This window comes from Labrus mixtus, chromosome 17, assembly GCF_963584025.1.
Source record: "Labrus mixtus chromosome 17, fLabMix1.1, whole genome shotgun sequence".
Classification (NCBI taxonomy): domain Eukaryota; kingdom Metazoa; phylum Chordata; class Actinopteri; order Labriformes; family Labridae; genus Labrus; species Labrus mixtus.
Window position 1 is genome coordinate 25,639,324 of NC_083628.1, and position 6,384 is coordinate 25,645,707.

The 6,384-nt window shown below is 39.1% G+C and overlaps 1 long non-coding RNA gene across 1 annotated transcript; it reads right to left on the reverse strand.

The window, feature by feature from the left end:
- Positions 1–609: 609 nt before the first annotated feature.
- LOC132992286 (uncharacterized) lies at positions 610–1,307 on the reverse strand. Its single transcript, XR_009676313.1, has 2 exons — positions 1,095–1,307; positions 610–1,046 (listed from the first exon to the last, which is right to left on the reverse strand). It is a non-coding gene; the product is annotated as an uncharacterized LOC132992286 (long non-coding RNA).
- Positions 1,308–6,384: the final 5,077 nt, after the last annotated feature.

Sequence of the window (6,384 nt, forward strand, 5' to 3'; positions counted from 1 at the left end):
GTATCTGAGCAGCGCGTATGCAAAATTTCTCATGTGTTGAAACTAATGTTACTGTACATACTCTGCACAGTTGTATCAACCAGCATAATGACTTCGAACTGTATTCCTGCTTTCTAAAAAGGAGATCAGTATCATCTCCAGCAACAAATGCAGCCTACAACCCTGTCATAGTCTTACAGTCAGACCGCGACAGGTATGTTTTCATGGAGTAACGTTATCTAAAAAAAAATATTGTCATATTGTCATACCTAGGGTTTTTCCCAGCGCCAAAGGAAAATCACGAGCACCAAAAGAAAAAAAAGACGATTCGAATTGCAAATCAAATTCTCTCTAAATGTATGTTAAAAATATCAATACATCAAACAACTGTTGAACAAGCAGAACATAAACTTAAATACGACGTCTCTGACTTCTAGCAGTCATCTCCCCTCTCATCCATTTACGCATGTGGCTCGCGCTGGATAGCCAGCTGATTGACTGTTCGTTTCTTTTAACTGTTTCCGGACGCTCCGCTCACACCACAAGCGCTAAATGAGGGTTGATTTTCCGTTTGTCGAGTTAATTTCAAAGAGCAATTCACTTCATGGCGGTAAATATTTATCCCAACAGTCATGTTAAAACTATACTAAACCACGTATGATGTAGCTGCAGCTACTTGTCCCTGCTCCTCTGCTGTCTGCAGACGGGTCATCGCGGGGGCACGCCGAGACGAGACACACCAACATACATGGCTGCAAACACACACACACACCGGAACGCCAACCACCGCACGCGCCTGTTTACTTGTAGTGCAACAGAACACGGTTGATCCGCTATCCGTATGGACCGAGTCGGGAACGCACGTTCAACCTTTATCCGTTCACTTCCACCGTGTCTGCTTTTATAAACAATCAATAACTTAACGATCGTAACGTCAGCCAGCTGTAGTCTGTGAACTTCTCCACACAGACTGTCAAACAGCGCTGCGTTATAGCCAGCAAATATATTTTTATTATTTCTCAATTTCCTGATCGGATCAAATGATCCAAATGATCTGTGACTTAAATCTGTGATCATTTGACATAATACCTTAACTCAAATAAATGTACTTAAACAAATGTGTATGTAAAATGAAAACACAATTTAAAGGAAAAGAGCAGCCATCATAGGAAGAGGGTGAAATGCACTGGCAGGATGTGACCTCCCCTCTCCCAATCTCATTACACCCCTCTCCCTCAAAATCTCTCTCCTTCCCTGTTTCACTGTTGCAATAAAAAAAAAAATCTTTACCAGATTTAATTGAGATTTCAGTAACTTAAGCATAATTATAATATAAAATGGTCAGAAATAACAGGAAATGCACAGATTTCTGTCAAATAAGGTAATACAGACTCAGGCTATACTGTTATACGCGGGTCAAACGTTTACTACAGCGTGTATAGTCACCCCCCAAAAGTTCATTGCGAGCCAGGAAAAACCTTGCATACCATGTCATTCAATGGTAAAATGTAATATTCTACTTGTCTTTTGATTCGGGAATGATGTGTTTGCTGTCCAAGGTGTTCAGCTACTGAATGAGCAAGAGGAGTCTGATGTCTTGTAATCCAGGTAAATTTGACTTACATCTCAAACACACAAATATATATTTCGCAGATCACCTTCCACTCATGCAAATGATTGTATTTGTAATTATTTCCATACAAACACATTTCCATTTTTTTCAAATCGACAATGGCTGCATGATGCATCAATGCTAGGACCATTACAAAATGTATTTGAAATGGCACACTGCATTTATATTTTGACTCTTTCTATCTCACCAGCTGATTTTCAAGCTGAGGACTCTGCTCACCTTTATGTTATTTGGTGCAGTATGAAGTGGAAGTGAGAAGTATGTCACTACTGTAACAGAGCAGGTTTTTTTCTGTCTGCCTTTTCTACCCAACAGGACAACAGGATTTGAAGAACTTCCAAAAGAACACCCTTATGTATGCAGAGAAGCAGTTTGGTCACACCTGTATACAGAACACTGACCTTGCTTGCAGCTACTGATTATAACCACCAGAACTGCCGACTTCCTGCTCGAAACCGTGATGGACACAAGGTGTAAGTATTTAGTATAACAATTGTCTAACATACAAATGTATTGTAGCTGTTACCAAAACAGTTTTGAAAATATGAAACCACGCTAATACAAAATAATATTAATGTCCAAGGTCCTGAAGTTGTTGCAATAAAAATCAAAGAGCTGGAGTGTGAACGCCTTGAAAGAGACAAGACTATGGCCATTGATGCAAAAGAGAATTCAAAGATGAACGGGCCTTCCTACAAAACAGAGTCTGGTGCTGATGATCAGCAGACACCACCCACAGCTGAACTTTATTCACACTTCACAGGGAGAAGCTGCTCCTAAACTTTCTGCCTGCCTGTATCTACAGCTGTGCATCATCAGAGCTCAGGTCCATCATAACAAAGCTCCAGGACAGGGGGGATGGGGGGGATTGTGGTTAATGCTACTTCATCAATAATCTTTGATGTTTTAAACAGTTAGTTCATCACAAAATAACACAAACAAACTAACCCATCGAGGCAGCGGTACAGCAACTCCCATGTTCTGCCAGTTAATGACTGTTTTTGTCAATGGAGTCTGGTGGCTATATAACGGCTGTTTCTGGAAAAGGATCTTAGTCGTTAACGAAAAAGGTCTTTGTATGGATCCTTTCATAACGTTGTCAGACACTTAGAATAACAAGCTAAGCCCGTCAATGGCACAAAAAAAAACAACTTGTGGACGTACTTTGATACCCTAAAGCTCCGATTTGCGGCTGCTGGCTGAGGCGATCTACTGGACCGATTCCAAAACTTTTAGTAGCCTACCTATTAGTCATTTAGACACCAAAACATGTAAAAATAATGCCCAGGTTTAAAAATACCCAAGTTATCCTAAATATTATACTATTTGTAGAATTAGATTCCAGGGGTGGCTGGTAGCCTAATTGTTTCCAACTTGTGCGAAGCAAACATTTCAATTATCTCCACAGCATTGAAAAGTCCAAAAGTCAAAGTTTACCGAAAAAAGATCAATGAAATCATTTCCAAAATTCACAATATGATTTTATCTAACGAAATATTCTGTTTCAATTATATTTGTTTACATTTAGCCTTTCAAAAACAAAATTTTCACTGTGGTCAAAAAACTTTTTGCTCTCCCACTACACACCTGTATTAAGGGGAAGGTCTAGGAATAATCCAGCGGCACCATAAATTATATTCATTAAAGAAAGTTGTAAAAATAAGACTAACTCATTTAATAATGATACATTTTTTGGAGAGCTTTAGTTATCTTTATCTTAGCAGACAGAAGCTTTGCATGTGTAAAATGTACTAACAATCGAATCTACTATCGTAATATGCCATGTAAAATACCTCAAATAAAAATATTGAAAAAATAGCCTAAAGCGCTGCACCGTGAGTCTATTAGCCTAAATAAAATCAGAAATGGACTTTCACTGTCAGCGCTCGTGTGACAGTAGAGCTGACACCGCGTCAAGGCTACATGATGATCCTGGTTCCAATGGCCTTGAGCCGTGCAAGGCTTTTCAGAATGTAGCGTAATTCTACTTCTATTTTATTCGGGGCACCAGCTCAAAATATGAGCATGAAATAACCAACCTTAGTTAATTAGTTAATCAGTCAGTTTCATATCTTGAAAGAAGTAAGTTCTAGAAATGTTAAACCAGAAAACACAGACAAAGTTCTGAATTTTATGTGTAAAATTTAATATAAAAAGGGTAAACAATAATGTATAGATGAAACAGATAAAGAATATGATTATTATGATCGGGATAATGTAATTATAATGTATGGTGACATTATATATTTATAGTAATGAGATAAGACGCGGTATTGTTTGAATGACTTAATCAGCAAATGATCAAAAAGGGAAAAAGTTGATAAACAAATTTTGGGATTCTATTTGGATTTAAAGGAGGGCTCTGAATAGACACGACTCATGACTTAATCTCTCAACACCCACTGCAACCAACACTCTTACTGTGAGACGTGTTCGATTGAACTCCACCCACTGGTCCCGCGTTTCAGTCTCTGGCAAGCGGTTCTTTTAGACCCAGAGAGGTCCACGGGCCAGATTAGATGCCTTGACACCTGAGTCGGACTGTGCAGCTGGGATGGAGATTGTACGTCGGTTCAGCCGTCGTCTCAGAAGCTCCAAATGGGTCCAACAGGAAAAATATTAAAGAGTCTTTTGATACGTCGATTTCCAATTCAGATTAACCGGATGGCCATTCGATGAATCCAAACTAAGAAATTGGCGTTCAAAATTGAAGAGCAAAGACTTAGGAGAAGAAAGTTCAAAAGCCTTGTTTGAGCCAGAAAGAATTGATGTTTCCAAAAATGTGCGTTGAAAATAAAAGTTCAGCAGAGATTTGTCTCTCTACGATGCAAACTTGAGAGCCCGAAGAGAAGCGAGCAAGAAGCAAGAAGCTCTAAAAACTTTAAAACTGGAGATCTGAGCTCAGTGTGAACTCTTATCAGCTGCCGGAAAAGGGGGCAGCCCTGCAGCAGAAGGGTTACTCCCACTTTGACCGGAAGACAATTGTTTAAATTAAACCGAGTTTACTCAATAAGATTAAGAATAAGAATCTAAACATATGTACGTCACCATATATTCATTTCGATATTATTTCTATCAGATCCACGTTGATGTAGGTTCACGTCATATATTAAGACAAGCATTTCTATCAGATTCATGTTGAGATGAAAATCACACCATCTGGGAACATCCTCAGTTAATCCCATCCTGTAGGTGAACAAAACATGTTATACAGTCAACATTAATAGACATATTAATAAAGTAGGAAAAGAAGTTGGTGTCTTTCAATAACACCTTCTATTGCTAATATTAAAGAGTATGCTTTTATAACACGTCTAAATGTGTAATTATGAAGGTTACGTATTCATGGATATTCTAAAGATATATTTTAAAAAGATGATTACAATACATTCAATGTGACAATTACAAATATCTAGATGAAGAAAGACATAAATGTTCATTTGATGCAGAATTGAACGCTGTGGTTTAATCAGCATTCCAGCAGTTCTTAAACAGATGGTCCATTTTATGACTTTGGGGTCAATTCGTAGATAGCAGAGTGTTCTGTTTCCGCTTGGTTGTTTACTCAAGGGGTTGTCAAAGTTTATAATATGCTGTCCTCCAGAGCCTGTCTGAGAGGGAGACTTAAATCACTGATCAGTTCTTTTGTTTCTTGGTAAAAAGTAACCAAGATGTTAATCCACATTCCTGAGTCCTGCAGAAAGAGAGATTGTAAAACGTGTCTGCTAATATCGGCTACAAGAATGTCACAAAGCACCAAATAGTTTTTTTCAGCCCGAAAACTACAGCTAGCCAAATGAAAGAATAATGAAAAGGATTCAGAGCAGCATATCGTTGTATTTTATGGGACCCTCACAAAAAAATCCCAGTAATACTGAGAATGAGACTACAGGAGCTAATGTTGTGGAAGGGAACTCCCAGCCTGACTCAAACAATGTGATAAACAACCCAGGCTTACAAGCTAACGTCTTGCCCTCTGAGAATACGGTTGGAGGCTGCATTGAGCCGGGACGCTTTGCTAAATGGAGAGGGGTCGAGAGTGGCTTGCTGTCACCACCAACGGGTCAGTTCAGTGTACAGCTTGATCTGACATTAGAGATTTAGGTCCATATACTCCAGAGAGGCTCCATATCGACTCGTTCGACCCGCGTATATCAGTATAGTCTACGAGTCTGTATTACTTTATTTGACAGAAATCTGTGCATTTCCTGTTATTTCTGACCATTTTCTAAATAATATTATCATTATGCTTAAGTTACTGAAACCCCAATTAAATCTTGTATAATAATAATAATATTTTTTCCCTTTGACTTCCTACAAAATAATAAAATCTGTCACAGATTTAAGTCACAGATAATTTGGATCATTTGATCCGATCAGGAAATTGAGAAATAATAAAAATATATTTGCTGGCTATAACACAGCGCTGTTTGACAGTCTGTGTGGAGAAGTTCACAGACTACAGCTGGCTGACGTTACGATCGTTAAGTTATTGATTGTTGATAAAAGCAGACACAGTGGAAGTGAACGGATAAAAGTTGAACGTGCGTTCCCGACTCGGTCCATACGGATAGCGGATCAACCGTGTTCCGTTGCACTACAAGTAAACAGGTGGCGTTCCGGTGTGCGTGTGCGTTTGCAGCCATGTATGTTGGTGTGTCGCGTCTCAGTGTGCCTCCGCGATGACCCGTCTGCAGACAGCAGAGGAGCAGGGACAAGTAGCCACAGCTACATCATACGTGGTTTAGTATAGTTTTAACATGACTGTTGGG